Genomic DNA, 22,563 nt, shown 5'->3' on the forward strand with positions numbered 1-22,563 from the left:
GCTCGCCTATATATCTATGGGTGCTCGCCACCGCACAATTCACCAAGCTAAAGATACCATTATTATTTTGCCCGGTTTGTCGTATTAGGTCGTCGTGCCAGCAAGCCCGGCCCACAACCCCTTTGCAGGCCATTATTAATTTTGACGAGTGGTATGGAGCACGCATGAAACGAGTCACGATCTTTCGAGCTAAATATCGCCGCAACGAAAAGTCACCCGCAGTTTTAAACACCGGCGTCAAGGTCCTTTGAGCTAATTAAATTGCATTTTAATTTTGTGGTGTCGCGTGCCAAAGCCACAGTTTCATTACGGGGCACGCCGCAGTGAAGGGCTCCGTATTAATTTTTGCCACCTGGGCTTCTTTAACGTGCACCCAAATCTAAGTACACAAACACTTCCGCATTCCGATAACATCGGAACGCGCCCGCCCTGGCTGGATTCGAACCCGCGACCGGGAGCTCAGCAGTAACGCCATTAGCACTGAACTACCGCTACGGCTACGGCTCCTCGAGCTAAACGAACAGCTCGGCGTTACGGCTACTAAGAAGTAGGCAATATTTCCTGTCAATCTACCTGAAATCAGAGAGTAAGTACCACAGCAAGAACGATAGTCGTAAGAGAGATACGATATATCACATACTGAGGAACCAGTTAGAAGATTACCCCGGGCAAAGGGCTTACACTTACTTGCGATTTTCAGCAACAGATTGACAACTTTCGTGGGTCAACGTGGCGGCGAATAACTGCGACATCGTAAATCGAGCGTCAAGAATGCGACTGCACTTAATTTAACTTCATTGCTATCGACGGAAGCTTGGGCTTCCGCGTGCGGTGCGTGACGGGGCACGAAATGCAAATGTTCCCCGGCTAAAGCTATCGTTCCAATTATGGTAATCTCCCGGGCCAGACAGGCGCCGCTACAATACACTAAAGCCGAGAATGAACGGGTTGCGCATTGATCAGGCGCTTCGGCTGGCTGCGGCGTCCGAAAGAATAACGAAAATGAACGATGAGAACAGCAACGTTACTTCAAAACCATGCGCAAGAAAAGAGTGACGCACTGGAGCAGCTTAGCGTTCCATCCAGGCGTTATGCAAACAAGTTCGTTCAGTCGTCGCCCGGGGTGGTGGTCTTTTTCTTTATTTAGCTTACGCTTCACGCAACACCTTACACGCGACTTTATTTCTTCTTTCATTCGCTGTTTTTCTCTTCTCGTAGTTTCTCGAAAATTACCCCAGACTCCAGTGCGCGTCACCGATCGTAAGTTCCTGGTTGATCTCCGCGTCTTCTCGTGCGCGTTTTAGTCGCAGTAGAGCAACTTGAGAGTTTGGCCAGTATAATGTAAGGATTCATTTCTCTCCATTCCATTCCTTCTTTGTCATTCCACCGTTCACGACCGGTCGATCCTGTTGGCACATCAAAGGTGGTCAACCGCTAGAGCACACGGACAAGAACGAAAGAACAGGACTAGCGCTAACTTTCAACTGAGTGTTTCTAGCGCTATGACCACCTCTTATTTATCTAATCAACTAACCCAAAAAGCCACACTTGTAAACCTGTTGGCACGTTAGGCGGCGCCCAGTTCAGATCACTGACGAAGACGCAAGGGAATAGCACTGAAATGAATTGTTATGATATCCCCAGCTTGACTTCCATTCCTGATGAAATAAATATACGATGTGCGAGAAACGTCGAGTACGAAATTGACGATAGGACGAGCGCTGACTGACAACCGAAAGTTTATTACGAGCTTCATGCCACATACAGGGTGTCCCAGCTATAAGTAGGCCAATGTTTTAAAAACGATGGAGTGTGCTAGGAGGCTCAAACCAGCTCAGTGGCGCTGAGGATTGCGTGTCCTAGTCTGCGGTATTTTTTTTTAGTTTTGCAAAGTCAATTAATTAGAATAAACTAATTGCCTAACCTTTTATATATTGGCTTAACGAAGAAAGTGTCAATACGAAAGTTGTAGATCACATTTAAAAATTAACGACTGAAATAATTAGTCCCTCGTCGCCCAGCCGGTGATCGCGGCCGGGATGATACAGCATTGGGCTGCCGGGCTCCGGGACCCAGGTCCGACACCGATCAGTGTCGAAGTTTGATTAGAAAGACCGCCGGAGTAAAGAGGCTGGAAACACGACACAAACCGCAAACTGGGAGAAGTAGGCTAAAAATGCTAATCGCATTAGAAAGTGCTTAAAAAGACAGCATACGTCTTCATCGGACAGTTGAAAGGAGGACGGCCCAATGAAAACATTGCTGCGAGCAATGTGATACCCTTTTATCAGAAGCTGCGCGAATTCTCGCCTATTCGCACAGAGTCTGTCTCACGAAAAAAAGGGCTTCACACCCACGAATGTCACAACGAGTACAGTAAAACCTCTTTGTAACGAAGTTGAAGGTGGAGTCAGAATTATTTCGTTACTATATCTATATCTATGTACCGCAAACATGAATCTCCATCGGGATTTAAGGGGAATTCCACTTCCTTCGTTATATCTATTATTTCGTTAATTCCATTTCGTTATAGCGAAGTTTTGCGTAGTTAAGCTATACTCCGAATACTATTTTGATGTGCCTTCCGTTTATGTTCCCTCTAGACGTTTAGCGGCTGATGATTTCGCAAGAACAAATCAGTCAGTCGGAGGGGCCGGCAAGTCAGCGCTCGTTCGATCGTCTATCTTGTTCTCGTCTTTTTCAGCTTTTTTTTTTCTTTTACACCCTACATAATTTATCGAGATGCTTAAGTTCGGCTGCGTTACACAAAAACGAAGGCGGCAAGTACTCCCTTCTGGATGGGCCGATAGCACGAAACAATAAAGACCGAGTTGAATACGAAATCAAGCAGCGAAGAAACAGAAGCGATGTAGGAAAACAATCACGGCGCACGCAAAACAAAGCGTAAAAACAATTAATAACAATCAAAAAGGAAGCAGCCAACTGCAATCCCGGAAAGGACATGCGATCCCGTGCTCCCAAAACGCTCCGGTGTACGCTGCGATTGTACGCGGGATGTACACGGATACACGAGCCCTCAACGTAACGCAGAAAAGGGACGAACGAAAAGCGTAGCGCGCGAGAAACAAGAAAAAGACGAAATCGGCAGGCAAGAAAGCAACGAGGTAAAGACCGCGAAGTATCGAATAAAATGTAAAAAAGAAGAATACGAAACGGGAAGAAGACACTGGGGAGACGAGAGCGAGCAAACGGAATGACGCCGGATATCGCGAAATAATAAAGACGGCGAAATAGCCCTCCATTGCGGGGAAAAGCTCACGCGAAAGAGAGAGAGAGAGGGGGGGGGATGCCAGCGAATCGGTCGCGGATAATAAAAACGAGCCGGCGGGCGCAGACCGCCGAAAGAAGCTTCACAAGAGCTGGGAAATTGTCGAGGAGGATGTAAGGAAACGAGAAAAAAGTTATAAGAATAACAGGGGAGGAATAACGGGAGAACGGTAGGGTGAGAGAGGGCCGTCTATCCACGGGGTGTTGAATAGCGAATGATAGAGAAATGACGAGGGAAAGGACATGGAAGACAGAAGGGCAATATAGGGAAAATAAGAAGAAACCATGTAGAAGGAAAGACGGAGGGAAAAGTGGGGAAAAGAGGCGGCAAGGGTGGTACATATATATATATATATATATATATCAATACGACTCAGGCCAGCGGTGGAGCGGCAATCTCTTTTACAACTCAACGCGAATGCATCCACCACTTGTTGAGTGCTCGTCGTCGCGAAGCGAATCACCTCCTCCGATTCCCACTTTTTTCCCCTCGCCCACCTCCTTCTTCCGTTTCCGTTCTTTCATAACGTTTCCTCTCTTTTGTACTTCTTTATTATTCGCGCCTTTTTACGGATGTATGAGCTTTCCGCTTGCTCGTACGCGTGTTCGTTGACACGTTTATTGTTTATTCAAACCCTTTCTTTCTTCTCCTTCTCGTTCTTTTGTTCCCCTTTCCTTCACTCTATCATTTCTTTTTCTTTTTTCATCGTCAACTTCGGCGACGTTTCATGCCCGATGCTGGCTTTAGCGAATGGGGGAAAAAAAGAATATGAGGACAAAGGAAAGACGGATAATCTGCAAGTGGAAGGCGATCTGACGGCAAGAGTATTTGTTCTGCGCCTGTACGCGTTTCCCCATCGCCTTTTCCAGAATCATTCGTGTACCGTATGCTCGCAGAAAATGCGGGAAACGACCAGCTTGGCTTTCCGCATATTCTCGCCTCCGGGCCCAACAAGTTTCTTTGCCTTTGCGACACTCCCTGTTTTTCTTGCCGAAGTGCGCCGCTTGTTTCGCGTGTCTTTCTTCCTTCGATGCGTCTTTTTTTATCTTTATTTTTTAGGGGCTATATTGTCGGAAGCCCTGCATCCGACACGTGGTTGAAAAACTTCGTGGATCACTAAAATTTGAATATGCTAAACTGCGCCGTACTCTGCAATACCTAGAATAAAACGTAAAAAATTCCACCGCGTGTTTCTTGAAGCGACCAGTATAGAGTGTATCAGGTTTCAGTTGAATGCCGTCCATGTCGGTGCGTTCTATAAAATTCACACGCATAATCACCGCAAACACGTACAAACGAAGAAATCGCGAAATATTTTGGAACATCGCATAACTAATTGCTTCTCGATCCTGATTGTCAAGTGCAATGAATTGGGATAGTTTGTGCGTATTGCTGCGTAATTGGGCTAGTTGGTTCGTATAAACTGCAGCTTTATCTGAAAATAAACGAGTTGGTAGTTTGCGCTCCCCCGTGACACTTCGTGTTCGCTTCGTAACCCGTGTTCGTTTCATCCCTGTTGCGTCTTACAGTACTTAGCGTAAGAAAAATGAATGGATCCTGATTGTAATGAGCAAATTTGCGCTGTTGATAAATTTTCCTAATCTTGATGTTGACCGATATCACTATGATGCCTACGGCAGACACGGGAACTCGGTATATGACGCTACGTACGGTAGTACCTGCAACGCAGATATTTAAAAAAATATCTAATTTCTAGAGTAGAGTAGAGTAGAGTATAGAGTAAAGTAGGACTTCTACAGCTGACGCTCAATTTCTCTGTCGAAGAAAGCTGCGTACGCAACGGTGCGATCCATTATATAGACTAAAATGTATTTGCGCCTTTGTCGCCTAGATCGGGCTTTGCGATTGGCACTGGGTCGAAGGAGTTCTGTAGGTGTCGCTGCCAGTCAAGGTCACCCAGTAGGCTTCAGTCACAGCTTTGTTGTTCCACAATAGAGATAGTGAAATAGAATCTTTAAAAACGCAGTATATTGCTCTACGTGACGTCAATAACCCCATGAAGTATTCTGACGCGCAACTTCCCTCAGCCACTCTCTTCACATCTGAGACACGGCGCATAATTGTTTCGTCCGAAAGCTTATGCGCTCAATGACAGCAAACATCAGCAATGGTTCTCAACGTATTCTCTTTTTTTCTTTTTTAACTTTGCTGTATTTTCGTCGGTTGAGCAGCACTATACATCCAATAAAATACAAGCTCGAACAATTTTTCCAGTTGTTTTAGTAAAGACTTGCAATTACTTTTCGTTTACCTATTTGTTACACTTTAGTCAAACTGACTGTCTGAGTGACTAATCAAGCGCACTTAGGTCACCAGGAAATGCCATGAACCATGAGGAACATCCCATGTTGAAAAGCTTAGAAATAATCCTAACGACACAGAATTCTCCACGTCATTTTTCTATCTTTCATCCGTTCTCTCTATTTCTTTTTTTTTTTTTTTGCATTTGCTCTACAGAAATGTAGCCGATATGGCGGGTATAATCTAAACTACAAGTCTGCATTCAATAAGCAGAGCACCGCAGTGACTGAGGCACCACGGAACGCAAGATTACCACGTAACAAGGGCAACTAGCCATTCCTGATAATGAAGGACACACTAAAATGTTCTAGCGCAGTATAGACATACTAGCGTACCCGGGAGACGTATCTCGAAGAAGCGGCGCAAATGGCGACACTGTTACACTTACGGCACTTCGATCGTTCTGATGAACCGCACTGAGTTTGAAATAGAAATGTCATTGCGTTGTAGGGCGCGATAGTGAATGTCGTTGCTGACTTGTTTGCGCAAACAGTTCAGTGAGGCACCACGAGGTCAGTGGAATAAGATTGTTGCTCGTGACGATTCAAAACAGCTTCGCAACACGTGGCCTGCTGGTGGCATGAATTATCTACTATTCCGATCTAGCCGAAACATTCGGCGCATACATTGTCACAAGGCTCCTCTATAAGCTACGAATTGTTCAAATAAAAATGCTTAATGACGTGAGGTCAAATAAACGCATTAAACCAATAATGCAGTCTCACAGAGGTGATTTAGAAGGCTCATGAATTTTAAAAATAAAAGAAAACGAAAACACAAGGCAGCAATAACTTGAACAGTTCCTGCGATTGGACGCAGGCCACTGAAAACAGGATCAAGAAGTTCCAAGACAGCCAGTAGCCCAAAGATTTAGCAAGCAAACTCTACTGAAACGTTCCGTGAGCACGCCACTTATTCCCTATGTTTCTCGTACAATTCTTACGTAAATTATACAGAATGTATAGGAATCCAAAACATTCCATAATAATCATACGGAAAACAAATTGCATTACTTTTGTGGCATACGGACCGTTTCAGTAGGGAGGTTCCTCAATTTCTGCGATTGGACTTGCAAGTCATCACCTCTTCTGGTAACGTCTACGCGACATTGAAAAGGTCTGACGTCTACAGTCACTACAGACGCAACAGTATATGGCGTCGGACGTACTAGACATATAGGAGCTGAGCTTCGGCCACCATCCCGATGTACCGAATCGGAATGGCACGGTAGAAGCGAATGGCCGTCACGGAGCACCTGCGATCACCCGGGCAGCCCGACCATCGGTTGGGAGCAGAGGAGGCTGGGGGAGGGGAGGGGGGGGGGGGGGGGAGGAAGCGACGTTGGATCGAGCAATGAAGCAAAGTGCCCGGGATGCCACCGGAACGACGACCCCAGGTGCAGCGGGCAAATATGTGCCATCATGACCAATTCTGCCTGCGTGATTTCTTTCTTCATCTTATTTTCTTCTTTATTTTTTTGCGCATTTTGTCGATCGTTCATTCGGCCAGGCAGCGAGATGAACTAGACGGGAGACGGGTTGCTGAGGATGCCGGAAACACAGCCCGAGCCATCCAGGTGCTGATGGTCAAAGCTCATTCTCTCATTCTCTCCCGACAGAACGAGCCACGGCCAGGGAAAAGAGCGTATATATATATACAGGGTGTTTCAGCGAACACTTTCAAAAATTCTTAAAGGTTGCCTGTGGAAGATAGCACAATTATAGTTCATGAGCTGGTCTACTCGAAGAGGCAGACTTTACCAGCACAAGAAATAAAAATGCATAATCCAATAATTACCAATAATTCACTAATTAAGTTTTTAACTAACTACCTGATGGCCCATATTGCAATTTACAAATTGTAGCCGTGGAGTTCGCAAGGCGGATCCACTTGGAACGAATTCTCGGGATGACACCAGTTTCGAGATATTAATTCCCGAACTTTGCGGAGAAATGCATTGGCGTTCCAGTTCGTTTTTTAACAAAACGTCGTTTTATGCAATCAAGCACAAAATTAACTGGAACGCCAAGCATTTCTCCGCAAAGTTCGCGAACTAATATCTCGAAACTGGTGGCATCCCGAGAATTAATTCTAAGTGGTACCGCCTTCCGAACTCCACGGCTACAATTTGTAAATTGCAATATGGGCCATCAGGTAATTAGTTAAAAACTTAATTAGTGATTTTTTGTTCATTAGTCGATTATGCATTTCAATTTTTTGTGCAAGTAATGTACGCCTCTTCGAGTAGACCAGCTCATTCACTAGAATTGGGTTATCTGCCACAAGCAACCTTAAATAAATTTTGAAAGTGTTCGCTGAAACACCCTGTATATATCATAAGAAGCCAACAAACAATGACACCAAGGACAACATAGGGGAAATCACTTGTACTTACTAATCGAATTAAAGAAAAGATAAATTAACAGAAATTAAAGTGGAGGAAAAAAACAACTGTCCGCAGGTGGGGAACGAACCCACGTCTTCGCATTACGCGTGCGATGCTCTCACCATTGAGCTACCGCGGAGCCGTTTGCCCATCCACTTTCTGGGGTATTTATGTTTGACAACTAGAACTCACCCTGGGAGTGTTAGCCAGCGCCACCACTCAGAAACCTAAGGGCGGATGTGGAACATTCTTCCTGCCGCAGACGTCACGAGCACGTGATCTTTTTGGGTGATGGCAATTATATATATATATATCCTTGGTGTTATTGTTTGTTGGCTCATTATGACATGCTTATATCTAGAACGACGGCATGCACAAATCGGGGAGGTAGGTAACGCCGCCTAGCTCTACAGTGACGGGAAAATAATGAGCAGCTAACACTCACTTCTGGGTACACAGTTTCCCCGACGGGAAGTTTACGCCTCGAATCAAGGCGTACAATGAAACACCGCAATGAGGAGCCATGACTGACACAAAAACAACAACAACAACAACAACAACAACAAGGCTATTTCTGAGAGTACCACACACACACACACACACACACACACACACACACACACACACACACACACACACACACACACACACACACACACACACACACACACACACACACACACACACACACACACACGAAAAACATGTGTCAGCTCAGTACCCCTAATGCATCGACGATAAGTACCAAGGATTGACAAAACACATTTAGGCGTTATGCAGAGTCGCTGTTACTTTCATAGGGACATGAGTTCCAAAACACGGTTTGTGACTTGGAGCGATTGCGTACGAGTGTGGGCTTCCTGCTTTTATCGGAGCTCAGAGGTCACTCTGCGCATGCGTCGTAAATGAAGCGCGTTAACTAAACGACACGTGTAGTACAAAAAGCCTATGCATACGCCGCAGTAACTCGGGAGCGGGCGAGCAAGCGTTAAACGCGGAAAGTTCACGTAAAGACACGTTGCTTGCCAACACCTGCGGTTCTCCAACGCAAGCTGTAAGTACCCGTTCGTGGCACTTGGCGTCACCGATCTAGGTTCGGCGCCACATGTGTACTACAGCCGCCGTATAGTAAACCCGACAGAATAGAAAGGCTACGCTGCGGCTCTGCTGCGTTAAATACGTTGCGCTATACGGACATGTTACTCAGGTAGGAACCGCCACCGCAGCAACACACCGTGCCAGATCGATACTGCATCGGACTCGATCGAGAGTTCCGAGACTTTTATGCAGGCTACCTCCAGTGCCCTCTAGCCAGAGTACGCTACGCTCGTAAGCACGCGTAAACTTATGCTAGCTAGAAGCATTCTTTAAGTTCGTTATGTTCTAAATAGAGGCGGCCTAATGCCAACCTTTTCGAACACGATTCCAATATGAATAGTAAATACCGAATATCGAATCGAGTATCCAATAATCAAATGCAGACGCATATATTTGGAGCCGGAATGTTTATTTCCATATAATTAGGTACCACGCTTGTACTTACTAGTAAAAAAGACACAGCTAGCTATCAAGGACAATAAAGATCAGTGTGAAACACTAGAGTAATAATTGTCATTATAGAACGGTAGAAATAGCCTCTCAACATCTTTAGAGGCGGGAAGCAAACAAGCTGTCCAAGAATGAATGGCTGCTGTATGACTAGTTCTCCAAAAAAAAAAAAACGATTCGTAAATGGTTGTAGAAAAAACACCAGAAGTTGTGGAAAAAGAACAAAAGGGGAAAAAAGCTGCTGAAGGAACTGTGAGCCGTTGACAAAACCTGTCAGCCGCGTAGGGCACGTTGCAAGGAAAACATCACTTGTTGTATAGCGTAAAAATAAAACGGCGAAAACATGGTTAGACTGCCATAAAACTATATGAGAGACTAAAAAAAATATATAACAGGTTGTAATGTAGGGTTCAGATGGTGAAACCGCAAAGAAAGTCTGCATTATGCCCATTTCGTTTCTGCATTGCTTCGAAAACTTCCGTCGTTGTTTCACTTCCGATAATTTGCGATACTTTGTTTAGCAAAGGAAGAACGGTGAGCCGACTTTAACAGTTGGTTTTTCACTAGTTTCGATATTCGAAAATTGCGTATAGTGCATTTTCTAATACGAATAGTTAGAGTAATGCTCGATTCGTGTTTCGAAACTTCGAATATTCGCCCACCTCTACTTCGAAACCTAACGCATTTCTCACAGTTCGTAACAATTGTTACGATAACAATTACACATTTACAGGCCCGCGTATGCGGTCAAGAGAGACATTTATTTTGCCTTTTGGTGAGTGCTTCCAACTCGCTTAATAGCTCATCTGAAGAAAGAACATCGGGTAGACCTTCGGGCTGTAATTCCACGTTCAGTGTGGTCTTGCGCGTTTTCGTTGTTGCTTTGTTTTTTTTTTTTTTTTTTTTTTTTTTTTTTTTTTTTTTTTTGCACGAAACCCTACGACTTCGTTCGAGCTTACAAGCAGCTCATAAGGCATTGTACCACACACGGGCCGTATCCTCAATGTAACGCTTTGTGGGATACTTTCCTTTTTGGTGACGTGGCATCTGTCACGCGAAGCCCCACTGGAGTGACGGATATTGTGGTTTAGCCCACCTGCGTCCACTGAAAGTGGTACTTTCGAAAGTGATTGACCTAGAATACCGCGTCAGTTATTGGCGGAGGCTGTTGAACCCTAGTCTTCATAAAACAGTCTGAGAATCCATCGAGGAGGACTGAATCAGCGCATTCGTAAAATGACATGCATGTTTTGGGGTACTGTCGATGTCAGACAAGACGCCTATCACGAGCGAGCCAATAAACGTCACCAGGCTGCTGATTCACGTTATGATTCCAGGTGCTCCCCAGAAAAGGGCAGTTGAGGCTCTGAAAATCCTGCATTAGCTAACACAAATCTTGTACGCGAGGGTTTCAAGATGATGATATGTGGTGTTTTATGGATTTGGATTTCACGAATGCTTTTGCAGACTCTTCAGCTCACGACGACAAACCACCGGCGCATTTTATAGCACAAAGAGCAAAGTGCGACCAACGTTACACTATCTCATAGCTGCCTTCCTCACGCTCGTCGCCGTCAGCGGAACTTTTCAGCGTTAATATCGTGGTAAAGTACACCTGCCGAGCTAACGATGTCTATTTGCAAAGAAAGTTTTTTCTCCTGAATGTATTTACAGTTCAAAACTAAACATGGACACAGACAAAAAAAATGATACGTTGCTCATTCAGGGTTAATAGTTATCGCTGCCAAATTATCGTGCCAGATGTTTCGCTGTGCCTGAGGTAGTCGGAATTGATACACAGTTTCCAACTACGGTTTCTCTCATCGAAGGTGTATTTTGAACTCAAGGCCGTGTACAATAAAAAATAATCCAAACAGAATCAACACCAGTTTACATTCAATTAACGTGAAACATCACGTTTTAGATGTCCCTACGCCAGTTTTGCTCGCTGTTGCGGTACCCAGTGAGCCAGGTTGGCGCCGAAGAGGTGACGCCGATGGTCGCCTCCAAAATGGGCACAAGAGATGCTCTCTAAACACAAACTTGGTGCACACGTCTGCTAAAAAAAAACATTTTGCATCCCGCCGTGGTTGTTTAGTGGCTATGGTGTTGGGCTGCTAAGCACGAGGTCGCGGGATCGAATCCCGGCCACGGCGGCCACATTTAGATGGGGGTGAAATACGAAAACACCTGTATACATAGATTTAGGTGCAGGTTAAAGGACCCCAGGTTGTAGAAATTATTCCGGAGTCCCCCAACCACGGCGTGTCTCATAATCAGATCGTGGTTTTGGCATTAAAAGCCACGTAATTAAAAAAAAAACATTCAGCGTGGCCCCAGTGGCACATATTTTTAGGCTGCACTATGTTCGGGATCTACCGGCGAAAACGAACTGATACGCGACAAAATTTGGGTTCACTCGGACAAGAATGCTTCGCATTAAAACAACAAGGACGGTGTGGTCCGTGTTTGGCCTTACAGGCATTGCGCTGTAAGTGCATTTAAGATGACCCACTAAACATATCAAGCTATTACTTTACTAAACTGTTCTCGACGATGCCTGCGGGGCTCTTTATTTTTCTGTAAGACCCGCTTGTACAGTTTCAACGCTGACCCACCTTTCTCGCGTGAAGTCTCGAGAAGTATCGAGAAGGCGCAAATGATCGCATCGTAGAGAAGAACATCAATTATATGGTTGGCACATCGGCAGTTATCGGTGGTTACACGTCGGTATATCTGGAAACGAAGCACCCGACGACTTTTTATACAGAAATGCATAGGTGAGCTTTGAACTGCCCCCAAAGGCCATACTACTCAAGTCACACGTCAGACCTATCCACGCGATAGAATCGCTGCACCGACAATGATGACAAGGACAAGAAAACCTTTCATGCTCAAGGATGTGTTGTTGGCCGATTTGGCGCTTGCTTAAATACATAATTATAGTTCAAGTGCCCAACCACTAATACAGACACACACACACACATGTCACAGACATTACTCTTACTTTACTCTTTCCCAATGTTGGAAGTAAGCATGTCCACAGTGCGAAGGACTGAAGGAACGCAGAAAGGAAAGGAAGAGCCTACTCTATGTAGAATCTGGGTAATATAATGCCAAAGGACACGTGGTTGGGTGAGTTAGTGTTTGCCTAAAGACATAGCTATAGAGCAAGGGCACAACAACAAAGACACATCACAATCGGTTGCGATTTGCGTTTATGCATCACACGCGCTTGTGACGTGTGAAGTTTGTCCATGTGTCGTAAGAACGTTCGATGTTTGCCTATGTGGTTTGCTTTGTTGTTGCGCTCTTGCCCTACGCTATGTCTTTAACATTTGCTGCTCATCACGAAGCGGATGCAGAAAAATGCGTCACCGTTTGTTTACATTGATCGCAGTATTAGGCCGCTTCCAATTGATTGGGGTCGGCAGTGCACCTTACATATCAATAGAAATACAAGCAGGATCATAGGTTCACATCAACACGGGGACTTGAAGTGATCCACAGATGACGAACACGGAAAGCCTCAGTATGAGTCAACGCTTCTTCACGCGCCGACCTGTCTTCGTCTAGCGTCCTGTCGAAGCCTGCCCTCCTCAAAACCTGGACCGGTATATTGTAATGCTATTTTTTACCATTATCATTGAAATGAAAATAAAATGAAGAGATGTAGTCACCGTATAATGGTGACGCCTACTCCTTTTTTCGCATAACAGAAGCAACAATATAAAAAAATATAGGTAGTGAGAAAATGAAAAGAAACAACGTCACAGAGCCAGAAATCCACAGCACACAGTCCTATACATCCACAAGCATATAAATATAAAAGTCAAATGCAAGTCACACCACAATGAGTTTGTAAACAATGTCGCAAACATGCACAAGTGGCCGCGATGTAGACTGTGATGAGCATGTAAACGGGGAATACAAAACTGACTACATGGAATACAAAAGAGTATAACAAGTGACATACAAGTGCTGATAATTACAAATAATAGAAGCAAGTTCTAGTTACGCTTTGTGGCTATTCAGTGCGACATCTAGTAATTGTTAAAGATGCCTGCGTTTTCGAAAAAGAAAAATGTTCGAGTGCGTTCAATGCTTTTCACTGAGCAATTTTCGATGACCATGGGCCCAGAAATTTCGCGAGCGAGAAAGGTCGGTGAGGATCAATTCTATTCCTTTATTATCAGCCGATGAATCCCGATGATAACGTGGGTGGAACGCCACTCTGACCACTGACGAAGAGCGAAAAAAAAAAAGAGCATCGGAATAGAACGGTTACCTTATACCGAAAATAGTTTTTCTTTTTTTTTTGTGGAATCGTCACTCTTTACTCTGATGCGTTCCTTGTTAGTCCATTGCTAGTCGCCCCCAATCAGTGTGTAACGGGGCATAGGTATACTGGGTGTCATGCTTTGATTCTTCTTCTGTCTAGTGTGTTTTGCCTTAAATATATATTTTTTAATTTTCAATTCTTTGGCGAACGGGCATGGTTTGCCTTTCGGAAGAGCATTGCTAGCGACTTTTTTATTATTTTTTTTCTATGATGCTCGTATATGTTTGAGTCATTAGTCTTAGGAGGACGATTACGTAGGAGAAGAAAAACAAAAACCGCTGCATTTGCTGCGGAATTGTTTAAATATATTGAAAAAAAAAGAATCATATTCAAGGTGGTTCCGAACGACCTTCGAATGGGTCAAATTGGGATCCGCGAAGACCAAGCATTCGAGAACCACCTTGCGGCTCGGAGTGGTGACGTCGTGTCTGTACAACGCCACTCCTCACAGACATTCAACATCGAAATAACAAAGCGAAAAGCGATGACGCCTGGACCGCTCATGCCTTCTGCGCAGCACAGTGCCAACGGTGGGAGTGTCAACTTACCAAAACGGCACCTCGACAGGAGCTCGCGATCGCGTTGTTCGAGGCGGCAGTTGGTGACGCCGCCTAGCACCACTTACACATGGGCGTGGTTGGACGCCTCCCCGGTCGTGCATGGTACGAATCTAAAGAAAAAAAAAACAAAGAAGGAAGCAACTGAGAGTGAGCCTCGGTTGTCCACCGTCCCGCGAAATGGTCAAGGAAGAAACGGATGTGCGCGAGTGCAAAGGCGGGAAGGGGATGAAGAGGTTGTCCGGGGTGTGGCAGAAGGAAAAAGGGAAGCTGCCCAAGCGAACTGAGGGTCGCGTGACGCGCAGAAGGTAGACGGAGGCCGAATTTGGGGAATAAAGAAGAACGACGTCGTGCATGGACGACAGAAACGGACGCACGCGCGAAGCACCACATAATTTGCGCCGAAATAAAGTGCCAGGGAAGTGTTGAAATAGGGATAAGGTCACCCGGGAGTCGGAGGAAGCGCAGAAACTGAAAGCAAAAGAAGAAGTGCTAAAAGCAACGAGGGAGAAAGATGGAGAAAAGGGAACAAGAACGGGGGGAAAAAGGCGACGCTCCTCGTCGATACCGCGGCCGGCAATGGAAGGAAGTGGACTGACCGGGACAGAACAAGATGAGGAGGACTCCGGAGGGACAAACAGCGGCTGGAGGCAGTGACGTGAGAGGGGAAAAGGGGGAAGCAATGGCAGTGGTGACGGTGTGGGACGGGGAGGGAGGGACGGACGGACGGCGAGCCAAAAAGCATTGTGTCCGGCAGGAGCAGTTTTTCCCCCCAGGGAGCGTTAGTCGAGGACAGCGTCTTCCCTAATCGCATTTGTAGCTCCTTATTCGGCCTCCCCCTTTCCGAGGGACGCTCTATTTCTCTTCCCCCCCCCCCTTACTTCTCCTCCCGAAAGCTCCAGTCTCCGCCTGGCTGTGCTCAGTGGCCGCGAGCTCCTCATTGCCGGGCCTCCTGCTTCGTTCCATCTTTCCCCTCCGTCCTGTCTCGCAGTTTTCCTCCTTTTTTTTATCACTTTGTCGCCCGTTCTCGATCGAGGCTATACGGGCCAATAGTGGTGATGACCTTTGCCTTTATCATACGGTTCTCCCGCCGTGTATGTACTACGTTTAGCAATCTTGTCACCGCTAATCCCATTTACAGGGAGATAAAAAGAAAATTTTAATAATGCCTGAAAAGGTTAGCTTAGCGACATGACTGCCACCCTACTCCAGGTGAGATGGTTAGGGATGAAAGAAAGGGCGTGAGAGAGAAAGAAATACAACCCCAAGCACGCAGACACACTCACACGCACACACGCGCAAGATGCACTATCGCGAAAGTTATTTACAGTCTCTTATTGAGGCCTGCACCTCGCAGGAATGCGATGAGCGCTTAGAGGCCCGGGGCGGGTGGGGGTGGGGGGGGGGGGGGGGTATGCAGTTGAGATACCGAACATTGCCACGGTCCAAGAACGTCCCGCTGATGAAGGAAGTCGTAGAAAACGTTCCTCAAAACCTCCTTCAAGTCGTCACGCAGTGCTCCGAAAGCGATTACTAGCCAGTTTCCCTCGTTCTCGCCACGCGGCTTTCGTAAAGCATTTTTTTCCGTCACGTGAGAACGAACCTCCGACGCCAAATAACGCATGATTCTTGAAGTCAGCAGTACTTTCCTGAAAGAGGGGCCCGTCGTATATCAATTTGTAGACGCGCTAATAGGCAATTGTTTGGCACGTTTCAGAAGTTATCTCATCGACGCGAGCCCGTCTGGAAGACTCTATGGCGCACGTACATAAAGGCGGCCAGACCCAAACGGCCGTCATTATATTCGGTGAGCGCAGACTTCCCTGGTTGCTCTCACTGCCACCGAGTTGTACCTTGGTTTAGAAGCCACAAGTTCTGCTTACATCACCCAACAGCGGGAAGCCAGCGCGCTGCGGCTCCCTGCTCCTCGCTATTGCAGCGCGTTGGCTGCTCACTGCTCGATGACGTAAGCAAAAGTCGCCTCGAGGGGTGCGGCTTTAGGCTTGCTGCAGCCTCCCAGTTTTGGTTTCGCCTCCTACGATAGTCGAAATTCGTCAGACCACAGCTCCGCGGGTAATCGCATTTTTCTAGATCCCAACGTTGATATGGTTGCACGGAGAGCTCGCTTCAATTTCCCACTTACGATGAGCCCGCTAAAACAAAAGCTTAAAGTCTAATTAATAGAGTTTTGTTAATTTTCCCCCTATTTACCCGTCACCACGGATATTTTAGAGCGCAGTTCCTAGGCGCCCCTTCCTGGGGCGAGCGTCGGCGGCGACGTAACACAGATGAAAGCGAACGCGAAGCGCAGCGGGGGATGAAAGACGCGAGGAGGAAAGCGGAGAGGAGGGCTCGGCGGAACCATGAGGCGGAAAGCGGAGGAGGACGGGTATGGCGAAAGCGTGAGAAGAAAAACGTAGTGCGGCGACAGCGGCTACGAGATGGCGCCAGAGTAGCGCGCGTCTCTGTTAGATTTGTCGTCGGCGGCTGCTGTGAATGGCGCCCACGCGTCACCCGCGCGCTGGCTCTCGTGATCGCCAGATTAACGAGAAAGTCGCGCCACACGTCGGTCCCTTTGCAATGTGCCGCAAGAGACAGGTTGTCCGCGCCAGCCAATATATCGCGAAATGAAAACACGTATACAGCTGCACTCAAATTTCGCATTTGGTAGTATCGTAATCGTCGGTGAAATTTTTAAATATCACTTGCAGTCTTCGTAGAAACACCCTGTATATATACACACATGTTTTGTAGTTACTTCTTCAATAGTGACATCAATAGACTTATTGGGATCCTCAGGCTGTATATTAAATTTAACTACAAACAAGGAATCACGCTCGTGGGCTGTTTGCCGACGTTCTCCGCCCCAATATAACAAGCCAACAGTTTTTATTGGCTGCCTATAAAGCTCGTGGGTATAGTTTCAGAGATGAAATAAAGAGCAAGACAAGCAGCAAGGAAGGACCAAAGAGGAAGACGAAGTTGGACTTTCATCGGTGGTAGTGGTATGAACAGACATGCGCAATACGCGGTAGGCGACTCGAGTGTGTCGCGCGATAGGCGTCAGCGGAAGGGATACGGAATGCGCGTGAGAGCTAGGAATGAGAAGCCTCTAAAAGTGTTGGATGAGCTCGATCCAGGCTATAGATTGAGGAGGCCGATTCAGGAGTACGACACTAAAGAACGAATGCATTTATACGTCAACCTCACTCGACCAAACGCGCCATCGCGAGCGAAATGAAGGGAGACAAGCAAATTAATTTCAAGGCATCCTAGTAGCTCAACATAGGTGCTTCGCCAGAACGCACTCAATCAAGCCGATTGTTAGATGGAAAAGCCACTTGCTGCATACTAACATAATAGATTCGAGTCCACACGTCATGAGTAATCCTTGCTGAAATGTGAACCGGGTGTTTCCTCTTCATACTGCTCAGGACTCTAGCTATTGTAGACAATTCTTTCTTTCACGCGTTAGCATATGGCTAAATATATTTTAAAATAAATATTTTAAATATTTATTTTTAATAGATATACATATATCGTGCAGGAAGTCCAGTAAGGTTCTGTAATGACGGTCATCTTGACTTCACTTGCTGAGGTCACCATACCCGTCACTGCACAGTAGTTTTCGCTCCCGGCTTCCAAATGAACATTGCCGCTACTTATGTTCCATTGGAGGTGGTGGGCAATGGTAAAGCTTTCTCTTTTTCAGTGTCATTTGGCGAGATGGAGGCTAAGGGCGAGGAGGTGACCTGATGACAACTTCGTAATTATAAAAGGGCAGACCCACACAGCAAACAAATTCCCTACTTCTAATTGATGCTGCATTGAAATCGAAGCCGATTTCGCAGGAAAGCAAACTTTGACCAAGGTAACATATCCAACTGAGGTATCCCTGCCCGCGAACATAATGCCTTCCGAGTTGCGCCGTCACATGTACGCCGAAGCACGCCTCTACCAGGTGTCCCCACGTAACTTCAGCCAAACTTTAAAAATATGCAAATCCCATGTAGCTGGACAGAACCAAAGTAATGTTGTTTGCCGTCGCTTGGAGATACTAAGATTGTATTTTGCGTGCCGCCTAATTAGATAATTACTCCTAATTAAATAATCAACTTCTCAATTGTAGAGCTACATGAGAAACTCCCGATACAGCTTTCTGTTGCTCAATACGTGCTACATAGAAGTGTGTTTCCGAGCGTGAAAGATGCCCGCAAATACACGCAGACTGACTCGAGCGGCCAGTCGCGCGGTAGTTTTGCGTGTATTCGCGGGCATCTTTCACGCTCGGAAACACACTTTTATGTAGCACGTATTGAGCAACAGAAAGCTGTATCGGGAGTTCGTGCAAACCAGGGCCGCGATGTTGTATCGATGCATTATGACTTATTCTACTCTAGTCTTATCATCCACCGCTCACGGCCGGCTGATCCCGTTGATAACGCGAGCGGACCATCGCTCCGACCACTGACAAAGCGCGATAAGTGCGAGAAGGCATTATTACCGGAAAGGCATCGCTACAAAATACCGGCCGAGACGTTCTCAGAAAGCACAAAAGTGCCTTCACTGCCTTTTGAGCCGATGATCGGTGGGCACGCTGTTCTACTATTGTCTGTTCACCCAGAGGACGATCATCTAGTTTCCTGAATGCGTTGAAAATAGATTGTCTTTCTGCTCCAAATTGAGGACAGCGCCACAATAAGTGGCCAATGTTCACCTCGCATCCGCAGACGTCACATTCAGGACTGTCAGCCATTCCAGTCAGTGCTCAATAAGCTTTCGTGAAGGCAACTCCCAACCACAATGTACCTGTAAAACAACCCCAGTGGCTCTCATCACATTCGGTAATCACGCGCAAATTACTTCAAAACTATCTGATCCGGCTCGGCGCCATTCTCTTTCGTATTTTGCTTCAATGCCGAGACTTTTTCAAACTGCATCTGACTGGGTGGCCTCGCAATTCAATTCGCTCTCTATTTCGTTCAACCACTATTCGATTCGCGTTCGATCCAGTTTAACGAAAAAAAAATTTCTTAGCCGAAGCGGAGTCTAGCTTTTATTCAACGCTGCACCGTATTGGTGAGGTGACACGGCGCGGCGAAAGAGCGGGCACCCGTCAACGCAACAGGTTTCCCCAGCGGCGTGTTTGCGTCCGGGGCACGTACGGTCGCGGCGTGCCCGGCACTTGTTGCGTGCACTCGTTGCCAGCTGCTTGCTCCTTTCTGCTTTGATCATCGCTGTTCTCGATCACAGCGCGTGCCCCCTTTCGGCGCTTCCTCCACGCCACACTGAAGGACGAGTGTCTTTTCCTTTCAGCCCCCTGCTGCACCGCGCCCTCTCTTGTCCATCGTCCCCGTCCGCTGTCATTCATTCCCGAAGCGAGCTCGTAATTGAAGGGTCGCGCCCTCCCCTCCCCGAATGGGCCCCCACGCGATGGCAGAGTGGTGCCGTGGATTGGCCATGACGCCGCTAAGACGGTGACAGGGCCTTTACCTGCAGTCCGCGTGGTGTAGCGCTGTCTTTTTCGAGCCGTTTCCCGGCGGCTGCAAGAAAAGGCTGCGAATAGCGACTTCGACAACATGCTTGCTTGTTGCTTGTGCTGCGCTATGCTCGATTTGTATCGATATAAAACGAGCGTTTTATTTTTTACCTAATGGATTGTTTGTGTGTCAAAAGAACGGGCGTTTAGTCGCATATTGGACAACAATACGCAGGAGAATTCTGAAGCTGAAGGCTAGTTTGTTTTTGTTCGACCTAGCAGAACAGCGCAGATGCCCGTGTCAGAGATATGTCCACAGGTCTGTCATGGTCGTGTATCTGCGGTCCCATCGTCTGTGCTGTTTTGTGGCCGTATAGGTGTATGCATTAATTACAATTCAATAATTCAATACAAATACAATTCAATAATCACATGTCAGGTGAACAGCCACGCTAACATAAGTATCTGATACATAAGTATCATAAATAACATAAGCATCTCAGTGAAGCTTGTTTTTCTCTAGAGAGAGAGAGAGAGAAACCTGCCAACGCGAGCAGGCCTGCACACTTCCTGGCACGTGTACCCCGCAGTGGTGTAATGCAGGTCAAACAAAGCAATAGTTTCTTTGCAAAGTTTTCTTTGTGACATACGCGTTGTTAAGGATTAACCGCATCACGTTTAGTTCCATAGCATTTAATCAACCGTTCTGGTATAAAGCATCGCTCCGCCCAGATTTGAACATGTGCGCTGGATCTGCATTTTTTTTTTGCACGTGCTACAGTTCCACGGTCTCTTCTGGACATGCTCGTCTTTCCTACGTCATATTTTTGCACTGATAAGCTGCACGAATAAGTGGACAATCTCGAATATGAAAGCTCGCACGTGCGCAATGTCGGAATGCTTAGAGCACGCCCGATTCACAGCTGCGCACACATGCGGCCGCCGACGTGCCATTCGTCCTTGGGCTGTCGATAAATCACCAATGCACAGGAGAACATCAGCGAACAATGTTAAGCGGACTTGCGTTAACTGTATGTGCTTAGATTGCAACAACATTACAGTAGGATTGCTAGTTGGGCTACTTAGTATATCATCACAGGGAAATTAGAGTGCGGAGGCAACGACGAAACAAAAAGATAGGAAAGAAAAGAACTAACTGCGAAATATTCAAAGATTGTAACACGAAGCTATTCGTACGATTACTATTTGCATCCCTACTTGAAAAAGAACTTCTCGGTATTTTAGAATATTCTAATCTAACCAAATATTTCGCAACAACAAGCTGTTTTTCGTCTGCTCAATGTTCTCCGTCTGCTAAAGAAAGTATCGCAAGTTATCAGAAGCGAAACAACGAAAAAGGTTTTCAAAGGTATGCTGAAACGAAATGTAATGCAAGCTTTCCGTTCAGTTTCGCGGCATTCGACTACATGACCATCCGTGATTTCTGCTTGTTGTCCGTCATTCAGTGTTTTTTGCAAGACCAGCCTCCCTTGCGAAGAGTAGCGTCTTTTTCAGCCGAGGGGCGGCGCTGTGTTCAATTCGGTTGGCAACAAAGAACGTCAAACGCAAAGTCATAGAGACTAAGACAATCTCGCGGGTGGCGGCAATGGAAAAGAAACCTGCTGTGAGTAACTATTTAAGAGGTAAAAACGATATCAGAAGAGAAACAATTTCTGGTAACTCAAAGGGAAGCTCTTTTCGAAGCGATATCAGGATGCCTTGGAACGCGTACTTATAAAGCGAGGTACACCAAGGGAAAAGAATCACGTACGTGCATCGGTAAAGCTATGGAAACGATAGAACACGTTTTGTTAGAATTTGAAGATGTCTACCCACCTGCCAGTTTAGGCTCCTCAGGCTCCTGGATGCTTTGGGTTCAGAGATAGCAGGGGGAAAGTAAACATGCCCGCAATAGAAAGAGGCGATTGGAGGTTTGGTGGCAGAAAAGTAGGGAGACCACAAACAACGGAGGCGTACAAAAACAAAGTTCCCAATAGTGGTTCGTAAGTTTGATGCTGGCAATTCTTTCTGTCATTAAAACAAAAAAAAAACAGATGGTTAGGACGTTAGGCAAAATAAGAACAAGTGCTTGGTGGCACAATCCGCTGCCCCGTTTCAAAGGGGACGCTCATAGCATCCATCCATCTATGCATTGAGTGGAGGAAGAGCTTCGAGTGGGGAACAGTTTGAGAATATAGGGTTAAGAGTACACAGGTGGCTATATAATAACTGGAAGACATTATTCCAACCGAGAATGAAACGAAGCTCCTTGCCCTTCGAGTAGCCGATTAATTAGGTCTCACTCTGCAATCTGCTATCTTTGTGCTTAGCTCAGCGGGTAGGGCGACCACCTTGGAAAGGCGTCCTTGCGGGTTTAGACACCCTGACCGGGGTCGAATTTTTCTTCAACTGCGAAGGTCTCTTACCCAGAAACGCGCATTTAGTTTCCTCTGTACCTTAGTGCTTTGGACGTCTCGGATGACAATTTTAGTTTCGTGAAACTTCCACTGGCCTTGCGGATTTCCGCAGAACTGATCTGCCACATTATGTGCCATATGCAAATGCGTGCCCTCTTCCTTGTTCGTGTTTCATTGCCGCGGCGCTCTAGTTTCCTAATGATTTCAACATTTCATTGCAAAG

At 46.3% G+C, this 22,563-nt stretch overlaps 1 long non-coding RNA gene and 1 other non-coding gene across 2 annotated transcripts in view; both read right to left on the reverse strand.

Annotated features, from left to right (window-relative positions):
• Window positions 1–22,563, reverse strand: part of LOC125941393 (uncharacterized) — a 96,239-nt gene that overhangs the window by 61,799 nt on the left and 11,877 nt on the right. The window contains exon 2 of the long non-coding RNA XR_007464233.1: window positions 14,436–14,557. This is a non-coding gene — a long non-coding RNA (uncharacterized LOC125941393). The remainder of the gene's footprint in view (window positions 1–14,435; window positions 14,558–22,563) is intronic.
• On the reverse strand, window positions 8,065–8,136 carry Trnat-cgu (transfer RNA threonine (anticodon CGU)). Its single transcript has one exon. It is a non-coding gene; the product is annotated as a tRNA-Thr (tRNA).

The sequence above is a fragment of the Dermacentor silvarum genome, chromosome 11 (assembly GCF_013339745.2).
Source record: "Dermacentor silvarum isolate Dsil-2018 chromosome 11, BIME_Dsil_1.4, whole genome shotgun sequence".
NCBI classification, from domain to species: domain Eukaryota; kingdom Metazoa; phylum Arthropoda; class Arachnida; order Ixodida; family Ixodidae; genus Dermacentor; species Dermacentor silvarum.